General features: G+C 44.4%; 1 protein-coding gene and 1 pseudogene across 1 annotated transcript in view; both read right to left on the bottom strand.

Annotated features, from left to right (window-relative positions):
• LOC124552505 (uncharacterized protein TP_0369-like) overlaps positions 1-23,457 on the bottom strand; it is a 222,410-nt gene extending 198,953 nt beyond the window's left edge. The window contains exon 1 of the mRNA XM_047126791.1: positions 23,327-23,457. The gene's annotated coding sequence lies outside the window, so the exon portion shown is untranslated. The remainder of the gene's footprint in view (positions 1-23,326) is intronic.
• Positions 10,824-10,941, bottom strand: LOC124552934 (annotated as a pseudogene).
• Positions 23,458-23,828: the final 371 nt, after the last annotated feature.

Below are 23,828 nucleotides of genomic sequence, written 5' to 3'. Positions count from 1 at the left end.
TCCTGTCTGTGAGGCAGCGCCAAGGGTAACCGCAGCCATGGTCTCAGAGCTGACAGTCCTTGCTGCTGCAAACGTCGTCGAACTGTTCGTACAGAAGATTGTTGTCTTGCAAACGTCCTCATCTGTTGACTCAGGGATCGAGACGTGGTTGCACGATCCGTTACAGCCATGCGGATAAGATGCCTGTCACCTCGACTGCTAGTGATACGAGGCCTTTGGGATCCAGCATGGCGTCCCGTATTACCCTCCTGAACCCACCAATTCGATATTCTGCTAACAGTCATTGGATCTCGACCAACGCGAGCAGCAATGTCGCGATATGATAAACCGCAAATGCGACAGGCTACAATCCGACCTTTATCAGAGTCGGAAACGTGATTGTACGCATTTCTCCTCCTTACACGAGGCATCACAACAACGTTTCACCAGGCAACGCCGGTCAACTGCTGTTTGTGTATGAAAAATCGGTTGGAAACTTTCCTGATGTCAGCACGTTATAGGCGTCGCCACCGGCGCCAACCTTGTGTGAATGGTCTGAAAAGCTAATCATTTGCATATCACAGCATCTTCTTCCTGTCAGTTAAATTTCGCGTCTGTAGCACGTCATCTTCGTGGTGTAGCAATTTTAATGGCCAGTATTGTACATTGTCACTGTTTGCGCTACTGCAGGAGCGTTTTTCCGCTGGCGGAATTCTATGACAGCGCGTTGCTGGAGAGCGCTGAATAGCCGCGTCCTCTGCTGAGACAGGCAGCTACTTACGGTAGGAAGCTGACCCGGCGTCCCGTGAGGGCACAGTACTACTGATAACAAGGCCGCCTCCACACTCTGCCCGGACGCCAGCACACGCCTACTTAGATAGCCGGACCACCACGCTAGTGGGGGAACTTCTGAGTGTCGCCTATAACAGTGACTGTGCACCAGAACGGTCAACAACCGCAATCCTTCCGCATATCTGTAGCCACTGTAAATTAAAAAGTCCCCCGCCGTGATTCTTCTTTCTGTACCTTCAGGCTAATCTCGATAACTACTGTAGAGATTGTGATATGGTTTTCACTAGTAGATAGGAAGGTACTGACGTGTTCAAAAAGCCGCGCGCGAAAATGCGATTTTGTCAGGGATTCATACCTCGGCTTCTATTGATCACAAAGTGTCAAGTGTTTTGGATAGTCCATGATCCAACGTTCATTTACATCGGAAGAACGGTCGTACTCCAGCTATCCTATAGTACAGCGTCAAAATATAAAAATAACACACTTGACGCAGCCCCGGCAAATACAGGAAATCACTTGCTTCTTTTGCAGTAGGTGTGGTCTATGGTGGACCTTAGGCAGCTTGTAAAAGCACCAATTGTTCGTGGGCGGTTCCTAAGAAAATCCAAAAAACCTGTCATTTTTGGGTACGAGAAGTACAGATTGTGGGGTAATTCGCACTCAGGGCGGATCGTTGAAATTCTCAGGGAACTTCCAAACTTTATTCGGTATTATTAACCGTTATCGAGGCGTAGAGGTTCAAAGTTACCGTACGTATGCATAAAACTGCAAAAACCTGTTTGTGTCCGTTTTTGCACCGAGCTCGGCAGTTATCTAAATAGCTAAGCACAGAAAATAGCTGAACCTTTAACGGTACATTGTTTAGACATTCATCTATGAACGCCGTTATCCCATTTTCGAAAACCTGTGTCCTTTATCAAGATACACCGGAAAAACCATGATTTTTGGGTTCCTAAAGTACCAGTTGTGTGGATAAGCACTTCTATAATTTCTATTCACGGCAGGTCGTCGAAATTAGTACCATATGTTCTTAAGAAGAACCTCGACACCTTTTTTGATATCATTAATCGCTATCGAGATCCAAAGGTTCGAAGCTACCGTACGTATCCATGTAAAACATGCACATAATATCCGGCCTGAGACGCAGATATAGTTTTAAGTGACGTAGTGAACATTTGGCAAGGGTTATAGGCTCATCGCAAGCATTCTGAGGTCACCAAACTATGTTTTTCCTCAACATTTTTCACCAATAAAACTTAATGACTCGCTGTCTCTGTGAATCAGATGGTTCATGCCGATACACTTATGGTCAAAGTGCTGCTGCAATGACAACAAATGGCTATAAATGGTCTTCACATTCCTGAAAAGAACGGAAAATGTCTTCCCAAAATTATGTAAAACTGGGAAGACTGCAAATTTAGCAAAATTTTTGTAATAACTTTTTACTCTTTCAAGATACAAATCATAAGCTGGGCGTTTTCGGTGAACTGCGATCGATGAGCAAAGCATCCACAAAAAATGTAAAGAGAACGATTTTGCGTGAACCGTATATTGTGCATACTTATTTCTTGCTTATATGTGTCAAAGTATACAAACATGTCGAAGTATGCAAATAAAGATTACTGTGCTACAGGATTCATTTTATATAAACTGCACACTCCGATGTAGCAGGGAAAGGAAGGGAACCAACTGAAAAAAAGACGAATATGTTCCTCTGGAAGAGAGTCTGACAGAAAAAGGGGAATCAACCGCTTCAGTCCTAATTCCAGCTTCCTCATCAAAAATTTTGCCGTGCGAACATTTCGTGCTTTATTGTGCTGGAAAACAGTAGCGAAGACAGAGTGACGGTGGAAGGCGGAAGAGAAAGTGCCAGTGAAAGAGAAAGAGAGAGGAGACAATGGTGGTGCGACAGAGAAAGTGGCTGCGAAAGAGAAGGAGGTGGATGAAGACAACAGCAGTCAGAGCGGAAGCTAGAGGAGATATTGGTGATCAGCTAGTGACAGTGATATTAAAAGAGAATGAGAGGTGGATGGAGATAGTAGCATTAGGACCAAAAGTAAGAGGAGGCAGAGATCGGTCCATAATGTAGGCTTGGAGCGACTGGATCATCCCAGACCAGCGGACTTTAACACGGGGTATGTGGAGGGGTGTACGTCGGACCGAAATTTTAAACACGGGGGAGTAGGAGACAACGTAAGTTGGACCCCCGTCCCAGAATTTTTGAGCTGCCCGGGTATGGTGCAGACAGTGGCAGTGAGGAATAAAGACAAAAGGAGACAGACTAAGTGAGAGAGGAGTCAGTGGAAGTGGGAAATACTGTTAATCAATGGAAGAAAAAAAGAGACAATGGGAGAGTGACAAAGCTGTATAGACAGTGGCACAGAGTGGGAGTTACTGAGTTTGAAGGATTAGCTACGAAGAGAAAGTGGGTACAGGGATTTAGCATGTTCTGTGTTAAATACGTTCACATGGGAAGGTGATTCCCCACTTTTATGTCAGAGTTTTTTAAAGCGGCTCCTTTTTTTTCTTTCAAGAAGCACGTTTTCCGCTGGTATAACGAATATATTACCGCTACGGCAGACAAGTCGATACACCACCTGATCAAAAGTCTCCCTTCCCCTCGCCATGAATGCGAACTGACTACCTGATGTCACGAGAGAGTATAAAAAGAGTTGGGGAGTGTTGTGTGGTCAGTAGAGAAGCAGTTACAGTCGGTAAGGACACCTTAGTGACTTTGAACGTGGACTAGTCGTTGGATGTCAGTTGAGTACTAAATTCATGAGGAACATTCCAACCTTGCTATAACTCTCCAAGTCGACTTTTGGTGATGTGAAATGGTCGTAAAGCACAGCAGTCAGTACCACATAATACGAATAATTCAATCGAATATGCATAGTGTTACAAACCATCAGAATGGAAACAGAGCAAGGAAGTGTAAAAATGTGAACTAGATACAACTAAACGGAAGCATGTCAGATATTATATATGTAATTATTTTGAAACCTGTAGGTGAATCCACAATAAAAAATGGATATACGTATGTAGATCCTTCTCGCTTTTACCCTCACATATTTGTAGACAATGAATGTATAGGACTAATTTTTGCCGCGCGGGATTAGCCGAGCGGTCTCAGGCGCTGCAGTCATGCACTGTGCGGCTGGTCGCGGCGGAGGTTCGAGTGCTCCCTCGGGCATGGGTGTGTGTGTTTGTTCTTAGGATAATTTAGGTTACGTAGTGTGTAAGCTTGGGGACTGATAACCTTAGCAGTTAAGTCACGTAAGATTTCACACACATGTGAACATTTTTGACTAATTTTTAAATTACTTTGACACTACTCTTTTATAGTTATTTCTATTAGGTGACTTATGTTCTTGCTTTATGTATGCAATCATGTTGTATGTTCATAGTACACCTTTCATTACAACCTGAATATTTAACTTCATTACTGGTTTCCTTTAGTTATCTACATTGATATGTGTTATTTTTTTCGTTCACGTAATACTGTGGGTGACATCCTATTACGTGTTTGTCTGCTGTCTTATAACTTTATTCTGTGGGCCCGAAGATACCGTGATTGGAACGTCGAAACTGTTTGCCTAATAAAACAATATCAATATAACGGCTGTTGGTACAGTATTACATCGACCACCAGCACCCCTGAGCCCAAGATGGAGTTACATTTAGCCTGGATGTTGTTGTTCAAGCTGTTTCCCACATCCCACTATGTGAACACTGGACGGGTACCCAAGCACCGCCTCATTCGCCTGTATTTCGAATCTTTCGCTCATTTTCACATGAGTAACAGTGCACGCAGACAGTTGGGGTGCATCTACATGTACCTGTGCTCCTACTAAGGAGTAACCGAGTAGTGGCAGGAAGAGCGGTCAACCCTTAACTTAACCCCGCCAGATCCGTTCATAACCGTGCGGACACTGCGCCGATGCGGAGCAAAGTCACAAGAAAAAGACGAGGAAGATTCGAATGTGACAGTGATCCGATGTTGCACTGCACCACAATGCGACTGCGGGCAGACTCGTCCTCAAGGTTCCGGTGGACCACGTGTGACCACCAGAAGGTGGTCTTCCCTTCTCATCTGCGCCTGTTAGAGCTGCTCTGTACCACAATACAAAAACTGTGCTTCCGTAGTTTTGGTGCAGTACATAAATGACGTAGTAAATGGTAAGATTACCGTCAGTATTTGTAGCACTGGCAGGGAAACAAACATAAATGAATGTGTCACAGAAACTGGGAGCCAAGGGGTTCTCTTTGTGTTTGTTGGTTTTGCACGTAATTAGAACTGCGTTAGTCCATTGTATATTTTACAGCCTTACAAAATCTAAATTCGATTTTATAAGTAATAAAAATTAGTTGATCGTATAACTACTAACTTTTATGTAACCAAAGAAATTACTTTTGATGCAGGTGCAGTTTAGATGCACAAACGAAAAAAATCTATATTGCTAATGATTTTATTTTGTACTCAATAGAACGTTCTTCATCGATATCAAAGGAAACTGTTTCCCATTATCACTCATAAGTGTGAAAGTTGTTAGCGAATAAGAGAAACATGTTTTACACACTGTAGCGCCAAAGAAACTGGTATAGGCATGCGTATTCAAATACAGAGATACGTAAACAGGCAGAACACGGCGCTGTTGTCGGCAACGCCTGTATAAGACAACAAGTGTCTGGTGCAGTAGTTAGACCGGTTACTGCTGCTACAATGGCAGGTTATCAAGATTCGAGTGAGTCTGAACGTGGTGTTACAGCTGGCGCACGAGCGATGGGACACAGCACCTTCGAAGGTGCGATGAAGTGGGGATTTTCCCGTACGAGCACTTCACTAGTGTACCGTGAATATCAGGATTCTGTAAAACATCAAATCCCCGACATCGTTGCGGCCGGAAAGAGATGCTGCAAGAACGGGACCAACGACGACTGAAGAGAATCGTTCAACGTGACAGAAGTGCAATCCTTCCGCAAATTTCTGCAGATTTCAATGCTGGGCCATCAACAACTGTCAGCGTGTGAACCATTCAGAGAAACATCATCGATATGGACTTTTGGAGCCGAAGGCCCTCTCGCGTACCCTTGATGACTGCACGACATAAAACTTTACGCCTCACCTGGGCTCGTCAGTACCGACATTGGACTGTTGATGAGTGGAAACATGTTGCCTGGACGGACGAGTCTCGTTTCAAAGTGTATCGAGCGGATGGACGTGTACGGGTATGGAAACCTCATGAATCCATGGACTCCGCATGTCAGCAAGAGACTGTTGAAGCTGGTGGAGGCTCTGTAATGGTATGGCACGTGTGCAGCTGGAGTGATATGAGACCCCTGATACGTCTAGATACGACTCTGACAGGTGAGACGTACGTAAACAATCTGCTGATTACCTGTACCCATTCGTGTCTATTGTGCATTCCGAATGACTTGGGCAAGTCCAATAGGACAATGCGACACCCCATACGTCCAGAATTGCTACAGTGTGGCTCCAGGAACACTCTTCTGAGTTTGAACACTTCCGCTGGCCACCAAAGTCCCCAGACATGAACATTGTTGACATCTGGAATGCCTTGCAACGTGCTGTTCAGAATAGGTGCTCGTTCTCTTACGAATTTATGGACAGCCCTGCAGGATTCCTGGCGTCAATTCTCTCGAGCACTACTTCAGATATTAGTCGAGTGCATGCCACATCGTGTTGAGGCACTTCCGCGTGCTCGTGGGGACCCTACACGATATTAAGCAGGTGTAGCAGTTTCTTCGGCTCTTCAGTGTATAAGCTCGACGAAGCTTTGAAGCGATGTTTGGTGTGTTTTCGTTCGGCATTTTTTAAGGAAACTGCAACTTCTGGTGCTATATGGCAAAGCTGAAGTGTTTTTAAATTTTTACTACAACATCCCTCTGTTTCTCGTTACAAGTCAACAATTTTCGAATAAAACCTGAGTTAAACCCTGACAATTTCAATTTTGCTGTACATAATTGTTTTTAAGTAAGGGTCAGGAGGAAAACTTCCTAGAACTAAACTGTTTTGTAGGTTGCGCAGCCCTTTATACATCCACGCTCAATTTATAGATGATTCACCACTTCCTGCTTGTATGGGAATCTACTAAGACTGATCGCATACGCAAACAAAGCGATCGAAATGAGGTAATGCCCGACAGGTATGCAACACGTCAGACATACAGGTAACGCATTTCCGATCTTAACTGACCAAGGCTAATGGGATAACTACCGTATTCTACGCTTACTCATTCTACCGTAGTGTACGGTAGTTTTACATCTATAACATCTGCCATCCAAGAGCAAGTAACGGACTCCCCACAGAGTTCTGGAGTTAAGTATCCTCCTCGACCATTGGTCGAAGTCTTGAAGCTGACGGACCAGGGAATTACCGTCCGCTGGGTAGGCTGCCGTTAACACAAAAGACTGCATGACCTGCTGAAGAGTGGTGTCGTAGGATGAATCGCGGCTCTGCACTGCCTCACATGACCGTCGTTGGCCAGTACAGCGGCGATCTGGGGATAAGCCCATTCCTTCCAATGCTTTGGAGAGCCACGGCAGTGTTACTCCCGGCGCCGTTGTATCGGGAGCCATCGGGTACGGCTGCACGTCATGGCGTTTAGTGACAGAGAACTCTGCCAGCCCAACAGTACGCACGGACATGCTCTATCCTCATGTTGCCTCTCATGCTACAGTATCGTGGTACTACTTCTCAACAGCAGAGGAGTCGCATTAATACCACACTCTGCCAAGGTATATGAAAAGATCCTGGAAAGCAGAATCCGATCAGGGGTCGAGGACAAATTGAGAGAGGAACAGCACGGCTTCAGACGTGGGAGGTCAACTGTTGACCTCGTATTTGCAGCGAGGCAGCTCCAGGAGCACCACAATGAATTTGGGGCAGACCTCGTGATGGCGTTTCTCGGCATAGAAAAGACATCTGATTGAGTCTGTAGAGAAAAGGTCTGGGGAGCCTTAGAAAAGAAGAGAATGAAAAATAGTCAACAAGTAGAATGGAGGAGATGACTGTGGAAGTCTGAGTTGGGTGAAAGTGGGAAATGAAAGAATGGACTGGTTTCACAAAACAGGTGTTTTGTAACAGGGCAGTTCACTGTCGCCACACCTCTTCATTGTGGTCTTGGATGAGATAATGACTAATGTGGCAGAAAGAAACTGTAGAAGATGAAAGTAACGGTGTTTGCAGACGCTTTGATGATCTATGCAAACAGGGTAGAGGAGATTCAGGAACAGCTGGATGCTTGGGAAGAAACTGTGAGTGGGTATGGAATGAAATTTAATGTAAAAAAGTGTGAGGACCTCGTTACAAGTAGAAAGAAAGATAGACCGACTAGCGTAATAAGGACTGGAAGTGAAGAGTTTAAGTAGGTGGAGAGTCTTAAGTACTTGAGCACAGTGATAGACGAAAATGAAAGAAATGAGAAAGAGCTCAGTGAATGTGGCAGACAGGTAGAAACATTCCTGCGCAGTGTTGCAGCCCTCGTCTGGTGCAAGGCAACCCATAAAAAAGCGAAGATGTAATATGTGGAAGTTACTACAATCCAGTATTGATCTATTATTCTCAAATATGGGTAATGATTCAAACAGACGTTAGTACATTACAGGCATGTGAAATGAAGTTCCTCAGAAGTAGGATAAGAGTAACAAGGAGAGATAGGATGAAGAATGAAAGGGAAATAGTGAAAGATAAACCTTTGCAGAGCAGGATAGAAACATAGAAGCTAAGATGATGTGGACACTTAAAGAGAACGGAAAACAAGAGGATTTGCAAGAAGATTGAGAGGCGAAGGAAATGACCAGGAGTTAGATGGCTAATAGGGTGTTGAAAAAAGAGGCGAGGACTCTACCAGTGAGAACATGGTGGGAAAATAGAATTAGTTGGCGATGCTTATGTTCCAAGCAGACCCAGCCTAGGGCTGGAAATAGTTTAAGATGATGCTTCTCCTGCTGCTGCTGCTGATGACAACATTCGTCCACTCATGGGACCTGTCTCTGAAGAACTGAGTGAGTGACGTTGAGGTACTGCCGTCGTCGACAAGATCTCCAGATCTCCCTCTGGTAAAACATGTGTGTGACCAGCTCGGACGCCAATTCCGTGCCGGTGCCGGTATACCGGATATTAAGCGCCAGCTACAACATTTGTGGGCCAGTTTGCCTCAGGAGGAAATACAAGCCCTTCATTTCACCGTTCTCAAGCGAATCAGCATATGCTTGAAGAGCCAGAGAGGGTACAGCTCCATACTGACAAGTGGGCTCATAACGCCAAGTTCTTCGTAAATTTGATTCGATTTTGTAGTTAACGAAATAACATCACAGACCCTGTCAAGTTAAATTTTGTTTCCTCCTCCCCTTCTGGTTGCTACACTTTTTCCGTGAGACAAACAGACGGATTAACTAGAAACTGTGAGGTACTTTGGAAGTAAGAAAACTAATTTGGAATTTATTGCTTCACGAATACAACAAACATTTTTCGTTGAGATTTAGTATTATAATTTAACTCGTCATTGCAACGTTTCATCTATTGTTCCATATTTTGGGATAGCAATCCAAAAAGTTGTAAGCGTCTGATTCTAAAATGAAAACATTCATGGCTAGGAATGCTTCAATCATTAAGATACTGCCTGAGAAACCAAGTTTGGCCGGGGGTTTATTTATTCCGACTTCCTATTAGTCTATCTCCTCCTCACTCCACTCTGTATCCATGTCCACTACCCCCTCTCTCTGTCCATCTCCTCCATCCTCAAACTCTTTCTATCTCCTACTGACCCTCACTCTGTCCATGTCTCCCTTCCCCGTCTGCTCCTGCCCTATCTGTCCATCTCCTGCTCCCCCCTCTAATTCCATCACCTCCTCCTCCCCCATCCGAGCATTTCCTCTGCCATCCTCTCTCTTCATCTCTTCCCCTTTCCTCTCTGTACCCGATTCCTTTTCTGCCCTCTCTCTGTTCATTTGCTATTCTTCCCTTCCTCTGTACATCTTCTCCTCCCTCTCTGTCTGTCGATCTCCTCCACACCCATCTCTCTGCCTGTCTTCCCCCCACTGTCTCTGTCCATCTCCTCCGCTTTCCTTTCTCTACGCATCTATTTCTCTCCACTCATTCTGTCCATTTCCCCATCCCCCATCTCTGTCCATCTCCTTCTCCTCCTCCTCCTCCTCGTACTTTTGCCTGTCTCCACATTGTCCCTCGCTGTCAGTTCATCTCCTCATCCTTCCTTTCCTCTTCACGTTATCACCCTCATCCAGCTGATGGTTCTTATCCCTACAGTATTTATTTCCAGACTGTAATTAATATGTGTACCACATTTCATTGGAATCGTTCCAGGGACTTAGGATAAACCTTTTACCCGTGGCTTGGCTCGCATACACACATTTAACATATTTCACGCGTTTTTGTACACGTATTTCACCTGTATGTGTAGCGAATTTCGCTCTGTAGTTTCATTTTCACACAGCTTAATGTTTATGACGTCGTATCTCCTAAACTATATGCTGTACAATGATATAATTTCGCATGTACATCCAGTAATATTGTGCCTACTGTACGGTAAATGTGTTGTGAATAGAGTTAGTAGTATAGAAATAATAAATTAAAACCTGATGCATGAAGCGGCAGTTTCAGTTTTTTCCTTTCATCATTTTGTGGGGTTGTCAGTGAGAAAAAGTTTTGTAAAGGCTTGAAACTGCATCTAAAGTTTGTTGCAAGTCCCTAACTGCTTTCGTTATCAAATACTGGATGACTAAAGTATGGGTATTCTCGCGTCGTGGGATGCACTGCTTTTTCACTCCCATCTCTACCATTTTGATAGGTGGGTGGTTTTTAAAGCAAGCACTCCGTCTTCAGGTCACAAATGGCCCATCGGGACCATCCGACGGCCGTGTCATCCTCAGATGAGGATGCGGATAGGAGGGGCGTGTGGTCAGCACACTGTTCTCCCGGTCGTTATGATGGTAGTCTGTGACCGGAGCCGCTACTATTCGGTCGAGTAGCTCCGCAATTGGCATCACGAGGCTGAGTGCAACACGTAAAACGGCAACAGCGCATGGCCGCCCGGACGGTCACCCATCCTAGTGCTGGCCACACCCGACAGCACTTAACTTCGGTGATCTGACGGGAACCTGTGTAGCCACTGCGGCAAGGCCGTTGCCCTGAGTGGTTTTTACCTCCATAGTAATTCTTTCCAGACAGTAAATGATATGTGTACCAAGTTTTGTTGAAATCGGTGCAGTCGTTTAGGAGGAGATGTAGAACATACTGAGATACATACATAAATACATATGTACATCCGGTTTTTTAAAAAAATTGTATGTATTTCGGGCTATAATTCCGTGATCGAATGAGTTTCTTTGAAGTACCCAACGTTGCGTTCGCATCTGCTGAGGACATCATCAGAGGCGATTGAATGTCCAATCCACACCCTACATCGCTACTCCGACAGTCATAGAAGCTGCAACCACCCCTCTGTGAGTCCCCTGCAAATGGGGAAGAAGCGTTTATTGTACCACGGCATTATATCTGGAATATTGTAATAAATTTGAATGTTTCACGTTACTAAACAGTTTAGTCCATTCCTATCAAAAAAAAATAACGAAAATGGTAAGCTTTGTCACTGACGTTACTGTGCAGGACATTATTCCCATGATTTAAATTTTTTTGTTTAGAGTTTGATATATGTGGCGACAATTTCATTAAACTATGTTTGAAATACACTGCAAGACCTAAGTCTTTTGCACAAGTTATAGTTAAGCTGATTCAAGTCACGCATATATGTCGCCAGAGCATCGACACCCTTAATGACCAATACAGGAAACAGTGTCGCAACTATTTTTTAATATACCACACGATACATTAACACATGTTACCCCATGTACGATAAATTCGCCACGCACGCTGTTTCCAAAACTACTCCAACACTTAAAGGACACAATGCTATCGGCAGCACGACACAACGAGCTACCAGGTATCTCGATCCAGTGGAATCAGTCTTCTCTTGCTTGGATGAAGAGACTTCAATTAACCACTAAATCAGGTCCATTTGAAATGGGCTTCCAGCACAATACTGACTGGAAACCCTAATGCAGGAACACTGACATGTCCTCTTTACCATTCAGCAGGAGGATCTAAATTATGACGCTTTCGCCAGTTGGCTGTTCTTCTATTTTGACTACTGCAATTTCGCTTCCAAGACATTTTTCAGAGTAATTCATTATTACTCTGTCATAATTAGTGACACTTTGTACCGTACAACACCTCAAAAACATCTTACACAACATATGACCATAAAGGCAATGTCAGTGCCCCTACTGTTGTTGTTGTCTTCAGTCTGAAGACTGGTTTGGTGCAGTTCTTCACGCTTGTTTATCTTGTGCAGGGTTCTTGATCTCCTCATAACTACTCCAGCCTACACAAATTTCAACTTGCTTACTGTTCTCGAGCCTTGGGCTCCCTTTACAATTTTTACTCCTCCCCCCTCCCCCCCTGCGGCCACTGTATCATTACAGCACAGAATAGTAAGTGATAGAAACCAGAATAATTTTATTGAAAACTCACATGCATCAGGTAAAATCGAGTCATACTACAACAGAGGTAGCCGGCCGGAGTGGCCGAGCGGTTCTAGGCGCTACAGTCTGGAACCGCGCGACCGCTACGGTCGCAGTTTCGAATCCTGCCTCGGGCATGGATGTGTGTGATGTCCTTAGGTTACATAGGTTTAAGTAGTTCTAGGGGACTGATGACCTCAGAAGTTAAGTGCCATTTGAACCATATTACAACAGAAGTGGAAGTGAGAAGCGAGCCAGCATGTCACCAGTGGGGCAGGTCATCGATACATCACAACACTGTTCAGTGAGGATGTGCATACAGCAGGAAGCAGAGTGTGACAGAAAAATGAAGGAAAGAAAACAAGCATATTCGTTAGCTCATACGGATTGTTCCAATAAACTTTATTTTCTCCACAAGAGCAAATAGTGAGGAACTGACGCAGCAGTTAACAAACAATCTGGTAAGTGAATACAGCAGAATAAGGAGGACACATGCGGTCATTACGAACTGAGCCCCGTGTCATAGCCTCATGCTAGCTCCCTTTAAATATCGCAGCTCTCCAGCTCTCATCACGAGTTCATAACTGGAATTGATGCCATTCACGGTAATAGCACTCTATTGCATGATCATGATACTGTAGTGAATATATGTCCTAGATGCTTCAGCACAGCCTATGAACTAGCCACAGATGTACTTGAGATGATGGCCTTCATCCCATGAACTTCATGCTGTTCGCTGCCTGCCATGTATGATGGAGGAACTTCCGACAACACCACATCACAAGGTTCTGCTGGCACAGAACTTCGGTCCGGAAGCCAGGGCCTCTTGCGGTCCACGCTGAGGCGCCTTCGGGTACTGAAACCTGCCAGGGGTAGGGAGGAGATCAACCGACCCCACGACTGCCGACACCAGGAACATCGTAGAATTCTAGCACCTTCCAGCAGTCAGCCTGAGACCACTTTGCTCTGGGCAACGGCCGCGGCTGCTCGCTGGTGACCTACTGGAGCACCAGAGTCACTAAACCTCGGCCAGTCGTGCAGACTCTGAGCTGGCTCGACAGACATCAGCCAGAAGCCAACACGCAGCTCATTCAGCAACATCCGAGGTTGGTGTGGAAGAACTATTACTTGTAAACGTTGAGAATATATGATTAAACTCTAATAATGTTTTACTCGCGTCGTTCATGCCTCGCAGGTTCCCAACAGCTATCTTGACTTCATAGGACAGGTGTTTATGCTCCGCCCTCGATAACATTAGCAAACTGACGATTCCTTCTTTCAATCAAGTTGCGCCAGTAACTTTTTTTGTTCCATTCGATTCAGTACCTCTTAATTAGCTATATGATTCATTCCATTTGATCATCAGAATTCTTGTGTAGCACTCTTTATTGTACACTTTTCATTGGCGTACCACGCTACACGCCATACAAACACCTCCAGAAAAGGCTTTTTACCAGTTAACTTTATATTCAATGATAATACAGTACTGGCCATTAAAACTGCTGCACCAAGAAGAAACGCAGATGATGAACGGGTATTCATTGGACAAATATACTAGAACTGACATGTGATTACATTTTCAAGCAATTTGGGTGCATAGATCCTGAGAAATCAATACCCAGAACCACCACCTCTGGCCGTAATAACGGCCTTGATACAAATGGGCATTGAGTCAAACAGAGCTTGGATGGCGTGTACAGGTACAGCTGCCCATGCAGGTTCAACACGATACCACAGTTCATCAAGAGTAGTGACTGGCGTATTGTGACGGGCCAGTAGCTCGGCCGCCATGGACCAGACGTTTTAAATTGGTGAGACATCTGAGGAATGTGCTGGCCAGGGCAGCAGTTGAACATTTTCTGTGTCCAGAAAGGCCCCTACAGGACCTGCAACATGCGGTCGTGCATTATGCTGCTGAAATGTAGGGTTTCCAAGGGATCGAATGAAGGGTAGAGCCAGGGGCTGTTACACATCTGAAATGTAACGTCCACTGTTCAAAGTGCCGTCAATGCGAACAAGAGGTGACCGAGACGTGTAACCAATGGCACCCCATACCATCACGCCGGGTGATACGCTAGTATAGCGATGACGAATACACGCTTCCAATGTGCGTTCACCGCGATGTCGCAAAACACGGATGGGACCATCATGATGCTGTATACAGAGCATGGATTCATCCGAAAAAAATGACGTTTTGCCATTCGTGCACCCAGGTATTACCCTCCTGAACCCACCGATTCAATATTCTTCTAACAGTCAATGGATCTCGACCAACGCGAGCAGCAATGTCGCGATACGATAAACCGCAATCGCGATAGGCTACAATCCGACCTTTATCAAAGTCGAAAACGTGGTGGTACACATTTCACCTCCTTACACGAGGCATCACAACAACGTTTCACCAGGCAACGCCGGTCAACTGCTGTTTGTGTATGAGAAATCCGTTGGCAACTTTCCTCAAGTCAGCACGTTGTAGGTGTCGCCACCGGCGCCAACCTTGTGTGAATGCTCTGAAAAGCTAATCGTTTGCATATCACAGCATCTTCTTCCTGTTGGTTATTTTCGCGTCTGTAGCGCGTCAGTTTCATGTTGTAGCAATTTTAATGGCCAGTAGTGTAAATACCACTTCTTGAGAAACGCGTTTATTGGTATCGTCAGTCTTCATTACATCCTGTATACTATGTCCAACGTCAGTTATTTCAGTTATTTTACTGCCTTAATAATAACTGTCACATTCCCTAAATCTATCTCCCTCGGCATACCCTACACAGCGAACAACAGGTGCACACATTCAACAATACCTCTCCTACACTTCTGCTCGAACAAGCTACTGTCGGCTTCAGATGTTCTCGGCGAAAATCGGCTGCTTCGTGATTTTTGTGTTACCGACCGTGGGTAGTTTTGCAACTTTTTCAAAATTGTTTTCGGATTCTTCCCCACCAGCAATATCTTCAGTTAATACACCGTACTCAGTAGCAAATACGTGGTTTATTACATCAGTACGTTTTGTTGCTTCTGATTTCTTCGCAGCAAAACGATTCCACGAATGCGTCCTGCTTTCAACGGACAGACATTTTGGCAACGTATTGTTTGAACACCGGGAAACGACTAAACCTGGAAGACGAAACTCGAACAGTCACGGTCTTTTACCACGTACAGCCACCGAATCTTATCACCCCACAAAGAGAGCAGTAGTAACGCTCTTAGGACAGCACAAGAGAGTACTTTCTTCAAAACCAGGTATCCTTAAAAACTTTGTACGCACAGTTCAATTGAAACGACAATGATAACGAATTCTTTCACTGCATTTTGCCGCCGGCCGGAGTGGTTGCCGCCACGGTAGCTCAGCGTGTTCGGTCAGAGGGTTAGCTGCCCTCTGTAATAAAAAAATCTGAGTTAATCGATGAACAACGAACTTAAACGGATGTCTCACAACGTCCACCCCGAGGAGATGCAACGAACGATGTGTGTGATGTCCTTCGGTTAGTTAGGTTCAAGTAGTTCTAAGATCTAGCGAACTGATGAACTCAGAAGTTGAGTCCCATAATGCTCAGAGCCATTTGAACCATTTTTTTGCATTTTCCCAGTATCCTGTCAGTCATCAGAATTATGTCATGTACTTTACTTATAATTAAATCTATGACAACATTTCACTTCATATTCCCCACAACTTGATGCACCCAGGCGTACTGCGGTCGTTGATACTGCACTCATACTCTCCGTATGCGCGCCATACCATGCGTTCGTAGTATATTCCAAAATGCCGCGCATAAAAACGGGATTTTCCGCTGCTCATACCTCGGGTTCAGTTACTGACAAAATGGGGGCCAGGTGTTTAGGACAGCCCTTGGCCTAGGGACTATTTGTGTACTCAATAGAACCATCATCTTAGTGTCACTGTCCTACAGTGCGTGCTAGAACAATGAATGTTCCATACTTCCTCCTGCTAGGGCTAGATGGGAATTATGAAGTCATCACAAGTTCATGAGCAGTTCCTCGGAAAACCCCCAAAAGGTTTATTTTTACTGTATTTTCGTCATTACCAGCGGACCAAAACCCACCCGCGTATTTCGAGACGGCTGCGCACAGCAAATGACAGTCATTTTTACGAAGTATTCCTAAGATCCAGATCTCGAGCAACCTTGACAATTTTCTTTATATCTTTATCCGTGACACAGACGTTCAAAGTCACCCCACTTGTTCACGTAAAATCCGGTGTGAGGCGGAAATGTAGTTGATAAGATGACGCAGCACGGAGAAATACGCCGTAAAGTGTCTCCGTTATCATCTTGGAACGTCACGTTGTCGTACCGAAGCACGTAAACTCCGGTCTGTCTTGTAAAATTAGGTTTGCGTTATTTTAATTTCACATAAGTAAACTGTCTTAATTTTACTGAGGAATACATTTCTTTTCATATGAGTTACATCTCCTGCTGCACCAGGGAAAAGAAGGGAAGCAGCGGAAAAATGTTCCTATGAGAGCACAAAAAACGGAAGATTCCACAACAAACTTGCGATCTCTCTTGAGGAGAAAACATAAAACTTAACGTTTCATTGAGCGTCTACGATAAAAACAGAAGATATGTGATCTGCCGCCCGTGTCTGCATAGTAGGCATCTTTATCTGCTTGCAGCCCTTGAGAACGGACAAATTAATACGAAAAACGGAGTTCTCAACCTCAGTTTTCGCTCTTCAAAACTGGCTTCTGATAATGCCCAAACAGATTACATCACTTTGGAGCACATTTTCGAAGAATTAGAATCAGTAGAAGAATAATGGTGATTTTGTGTAGCATTCAATCGCTCATCACTTTCGAGAAAAGCGGCAAACGGAGACAGACTAAGTTTTCTTTTATTTGTCTATTTAATTCAATATTTTGTTTCTGTGTATCTTGAAACGCAGGTATTCAAAATTTTTCCATCATTCTTCGGCTTCTGCGTTTATTACAGGAACTAATAGGAATAAAATACTGAAAATCGGTTATTTCATTTACCGGTTATTCTGAGCGGTTTTAACGATCAGGTTAAACTGATTTCGAAACGAACCGAAATTTGTTGTTTCAGCGATAACCTCTGTCCCCGCGCTGTAGTATGCGGGAAAGTGTCTCTGAGTGATTGTATTTATTTATTTATTTAACCTGATCAGATTAGGGCCATGAGGCCCTCTCTTACATCGGACCAGTGTTCCACACATGCAGCATTTCACACATGAGAGTTACTTCATGACAATAGTTTAACCGAGAAAATTAGATTACTCTAGTGACAATATGAATAAAGAGTAGTGACTAAAACCTAATAAAGTAAATGCGGCAATATTTTTACAACAGGTGCTATACATACAGATTATGATAAAAGCAATAATAATAACAGTAAAAAAATCAAATAATAATGATAAACATGAGAAAAATTGGCAATAGTAAAGAAGATTTGTGCAGATGTACATTAATATCTTGGTGTGTAAAGTAGATGTTTCCTAGTATAGCGAGTTTTGGGGAAGGGAGGTTTAAGGAGGGGGAAAGAGGGAAGTAATGAGGTGAAGTGCATTCATGTACAGAGGAAGGCATTACTGTTGCTTAAGTAGATACGTCATTAACTGTTTTTGGAAGCCGGACTTGTTTTTGAGTTCTCTAACATAACGAGGGAGGTTATTCCAGAATCGGGTTCCCGCTACTGTAAAGGACTTGGAGAAGGCGACTGAGGGATGCAGTGGAACAGAGACGATTTTATTATAATGGGAACGTGTGTTTCTGTCATGTTGTTCCGACATGAGCGTTAGGGACGAGGAGAGATATGAGGGACAGTGCACATTTATAAGGCAGTAGATGAGACAGAGTGTACGGAAATCTCTGCGTTTGTCTGCACGCAGCCAGGACAATTTTGCATACGCTGGTGAAATGTTATCAAGAAGTCGAACGTCACAGATATATCGGACGCAGGCATTCATGACCAGTTCCAGACGTCGCGAATTTTCCTGAGAGAGTCCTTGTAGGATAATATCGCTGTAGTCAATGATTGGGAGTATAAGCGTTTGTACTAATTTCTTTTTCAGATCGAAAGGGAAGAGTTTTTTATATTTTTGTAGGACATGAAGGGATGCTGATGCTTTTTTGCACACTGCAGTTACGTGCTCTGTCCAATTAAGATTTTCATCTATTATTACTCTCAAACTCTTTGCTGGGGGAGAGAAGTTAATATATTTTGTTCCATTTAGGATAAGAGGTGGTACGGATTCCCGATGTTTTGGGCTAATGAGCTTAGAGTGACCAACAAGTACCGCTTGGGTTTTAGATGGGTTTAGTTTTAGACCTATGTCCTTTGCCAATTTTGACAGTGCATCGAGGTTAATATTGAAATTTTCAATAGCTTTCTTGAGATTCCTTGGTTTCGCACTTAGATACAACTGAAGGTCATCAGCAAACATATGATATTTGCAATAGGTCAGAACCGATGACACATCATTGACATAAAGAGAGAAGAGTATAGAACCTAATACTGAGCCTTGGGGAACGCCTGACACAACCTGCCGCCATTGTGATTTTATTTTCCCAGACAGGACGCGTTGCTGACAAGACGTCATGTATGAGCGAAACCATTGCACTGCACTTGGTGAGAAATTTAGACCGCTAAGTTTGGCTAGTAAGATGTCGAAGTCGACAGTTTCAAATGCTTTGCTGAAATCTGAGAAGCAAATGATAGTCGCTTCTTGTCTGCCCATGGCAAGTTTCAGGTCAAAGATATAAGATGATTTCTGCAGCGGTTCTCTTTGGTTTGATGAATGGCAGCGTGCACTGAATTTGTCGAAATGTAAGCTAACGAAGAGGAGTAGGAAAAATATTCTGTACTGTTCGAATACATATTAGTGACATCCTGATTCACTCTGTCACGTCGATTAAATATCTAGGCAAAGAGATACGAAGTGAAACGAACATCTAAGGATTGTAGTGGGGAAGGCGAATGGTCCACTTCTGTTTATTGGGAGAAGTCTATGAAAAGGTGGTTCATCTGTGACGGAGACCGCTGCTGGAACATTAGTGCGACCCATTGTTGAGTACTGTTGGAGTGTTTGGGATCCGCACCAGATCGGATTAAAGGAAGACATTGAAACAGTTGAGAGGCGCGCGCGAGCCGCTGGATTTGTTACCGGTAGGTTAATTGGCAAGTATGACGGAGATGCCCAGTGAATTCAAATGAGGATCCCTGAAGGGAAGGCATCATTCTTTTCGCGAAACACCGTAGGTAGAATTCAGAGATGCATACTTTACAGAACTCTGAAGCAGTGAAATCCAGATGTTAAAATGCAGACACCAGACGCTGCAACTAAAACTATTGCGAAACCGGTCAACTATATGTTCAAATGTTACACCCATTTCAACACCTGGATTTTATTGCTTGAAAATTCTGTAAATTATATGTACGTATTTTAGCTGGGGTTGCCCTTGGTTTAAAATTATCTGCCATTTTATACATGAGATTTCATTACATTCATGGGGGACACTGCAGGAGCCTCCACGAAGATTGCGTTCACCACTCGAACAACAAGCAATCGGGCGTCCCCTGGAAACGACCTAGTCGGCCAATCCTGCAAACACCGGAGCACCAAAACCAAAGATGACAAAACAACTCTCCGAAGAGACTCAAAAAAGGCTTTTATCAAGACCATCACTAGTGACAACGTCCTGCAATATTGAAGGCTTATCTGTAAATAAAGAAATTTTATTATCTGACGTGTGCAAACGAAACAACTGTGATGTTTTAGTGATACAAGAAACACACAGAGCACCAACTAGCCATAGACCAAAAATACAAGGCATGAAATTAGTTCTTGAGAGACCACACTTAAGGTACGGAAGTGCTATATTTGTGAAACCGAACTTAGACGTATGCTCCTGTGCTCTGACCTGCGAAGAAAATATAGAAATTTTAACTATTGAGCTACATTCATGTACTGTAACATCCGTGTACAAACCACCCAGTGCGAGGTTCAAATTTACGGAGCCTGGAAATTTCCATTCAAAAAACATTAAAGTTGTACTAGGAGATTTTAACTGTCACGGTCTCGCATGGGGTTATAAAGAGACAAATGACGATGGCGAAATGCTGGAGATCTGGGCAGACCAGGCTAAACTGAAATTGATACATGACCCAAAGTTGCCTGCATCATTTAACAGCGGAATATGGAAACGAGGATATAATCCAGATAACATCTTTGTCTCCCAAAAGGTATCCCTGCAAACAGTAAAGCAAATCGAGGACCCAATTACAAGATCGCAACACAGAGCAATAACTTGCTGCATTACTGCTGTAATCAAATCAGATGTAATGCCCTTCAAGAGACGCTTCAACTGCAAAAAAACTCATTGGGAACTTTTCACAGAGGACCTTGATAACGAGATCTTGGAAATTAAACCAGAGATACAGTTATATGAAACTTTTATAGACCTTGTCAAGAAAGTCTCTCGACGGCGCACACCTAGAGGGTGCCGCACCCAGTATATCGCTGGACTCAATGGTAGCAGCAAGGAAGCTCTGAAAAAGTATGAAGAACTGTACAATAAGGACCCTTTCTCAGAGGAAACGATCCAGGCAGGTGAGGTACTGATGTCTGGTATCTCCGAAGCGAGAAAGGAAGAGTGGTGCAACCTCCTACAAGAGACTGACATGAAGCACAGCAGTAGGAAGGCATGGAAACTGGTCAAAAGTCTCAACAACGACCCAACAGAACCACAACCAAGTTACAGTGAAGTTACACCTGATCAGATAGCTCACCAGCTACTCATGAACGGAAAAACTAAAAGGAAGATCAGGAATGGCAAAATTAAAAGAAAATTGAACGAGGAGATTAGCTTCCTAGCTCGCCCGTTCTTCATTCAGGAGCTACAAGATGCCATCAACGATTTGAAAAACAATAAGGCCGCTGGCCTCGACGATCTGAGATCTGAGCAAATTAAACATTTTGGACCGGGAGTACAAGCACGGATCCTAGAGCTAATGAATAACTGTATTACAACAATGCAAATTCCTAAACTGTGGAGGAAAGCTCGGGTTATTGCGTTACTAAAACCAGGGAAAGACCCAGCTGAAGCTAAAAATTTCCGGCCTGTCTCACTGCTTTGTCATTTATTTAAAGTGCTGGAGCGAATGATCCTCAAACGCATAGCTGATTATGTGGACAAAGCCCTCATTAACGAACAAGCTGGATTTCGACCAGGAAAATCATGGTGTGGCCAAATCCTTAATCTCACACAGTACATCGAAGACGGCTGTCAGAGGGGAGAAGTAACTGGGGTCGCATTCCTGGATCTCAGTGCCGCATATGACACAGTTAACCGTAAGTTGCTTACCCAGAAAGTGTATAACGTCACTAAGGACTACACCCTTTCTATGTTCGTGCAATGTATGCTACAGAACAGACGCTACTATGTAACCTTACAATCGAAAAACAGCCGATGGAGGACAGAGAAAAATGGACTTGCACAGGGTAGTGTCTTGGCTCCAATATTATTTAACATCTATACCAATGATCTTCCCATCAGCCACCAGCCACGAATGTTCATATATGCTGATGATGCAGCAATGGCCACAGAGGATAAAACCTGTGAACAAGTGGAGGAGAATCTCACAGGAGCCTTAACAGAACTTGCTACCTATTACGACGGCAATAATCTCAAACCAAACCCTAGTAAATCTCAAGTATCCGCCTTCCATCTTAGGAACAAACAAGCCAAACGGAAACTCCGAGTCATGTGGCAAGGGGAAGAGCTGAAACATACAAACAGCCCAAAATACCTGGGAGTAACATTCGACAGAGCACTTACTTTTAAGCAGCACTGTCATAACACTAAAAAAAAGGTCTGTGCAAGGAACAACGTACTGCGGAAGCTAACAGGTTCATCGTGGGGATCTCAACCACATGTTTTGCGCACCACGGGTCTGGCGCTGAGTATCTCAGCAGCGGAATATGCGGCGCCAGTTTGGAGGAACTCTGCTCACACTAAGCAAGTTGACGTCGCCGTAAACGAAACTGTACGTATTGCCACAGGATGCCTCAAACCAACGCCCACAGACATCATTTTTCCCATCATAGGCATAGCATCACCCACTATCCGCAGACAAGTAGCCGCCGAGATCGAAAGATCAAAACAAAAGAATGATCCTCGACACCCGATGGATATGCACCGAAAACAACGTGTCCGGCTGAAATCCCGCAGGAGTTTCATTGAAACTACTGAAGAGTTCGCCACCAAGTCCGTCGCAAGGCGGCCACCTCTTTGGGAAGAAATGGTGCCACACTCCACAATGGAACTACTCGAGGAGGGATCTGCAGGATTTCAACTACCTTTTACAACTTGGAAGTCATTAAACCGGCTGCGCACTGGAGTAACAGGGTGCAAATCAAACCTATTTAAATGGGGTTACAGTGATAGCGATAGGTGTGAATGCGGAGCAATACAGGACTTGGACCACCTACTGATTTGCCCAGATATGTCTATAACATGCACTAAAGATGATATTTTGAAAGTCAATGACAAAGCAAACTACGTTGCTAATTACTGGGAAGGAAAGATATAATTGGTGCATCCGGATACGGAAGAAGAAGAACAATTACATTCATAACTTTACATAAGCGGAATTTTATGGATTTCTTTTTTACTGCCGAGTTGGACACCCCCAATACAGATACTCGTTTTTCTTTCCTACTTTTGTGACTGGATTAGGAAAGGGAATGACTTGCCGTAGTACAAGGTACCCTCCGCCGTGCACCGTGTAAGGGCCTGTGGAGTGCGTTTGTGTATGCAGATGCTTAGAGTTGTTTGGGCTAGATACCAGACAAAGTGCGTTAAGGTCGTGTCCTCTGCCTGCTCCGGAGAGATGTAAACAAACCTGTTGTGTGGAGCCCTATACACACATGGCTACGCCCGCTACTTGACGCTGGGGTGCTTACACGCGCAGCGTTCTCGGTAACTTTAGACACCAGACGCGCGTGGCCGCCTTACCTGTCTAGCGAACGCCTCCTGCCGCCGACCAATCACAGCCGCGCATCAACAGGTGTCTGCCCCGCGTTCACTACTCGCCGCCTCGCCTCGCTACGCACTCGACGCACGGAACGCACAAAGCACACGCAGCGGCCGCCACACACAGACTGGATCACTGGTCAGGGGTGACGGGAAGCGGGGAGTGGTGGGGGGAGGGGGGGAGACCGGCCGCACCGCTTCTGCAGGCCCCCTTCCCTCTCCCCTCACAACACATCGTGGGCTGCGTCTTCTAGAAGCAACGCCGCCCCCGCGTCTGCAACAGGAGGCCTGCTGCACCAGTGACGTCGTCCGAGCTGATCTATATCTACTTACGTGTACACTAAGGAGACGGAAGTTACCGGATAGCGACATGCACATATACAGATGGCGGTAGTGTCGCGTACACAAGGTATACAGGGTGGTCCGTTAATCGTGACTGGGCCAAATATCTCACGAAATAGCGTCAAACGAAAAAGCTACAAAC

This window comes from Schistocerca americana, chromosome 10 (genome assembly GCF_021461395.2).
Source record: "Schistocerca americana isolate TAMUIC-IGC-003095 chromosome 10, iqSchAmer2.1, whole genome shotgun sequence".
Taxonomy (NCBI): domain Eukaryota; kingdom Metazoa; phylum Arthropoda; class Insecta; order Orthoptera; family Acrididae; genus Schistocerca; species Schistocerca americana.
Note: the sequence above shows the minus strand (reverse complement) of the source record. Positions and strands in the feature narration are given on the sequence as shown.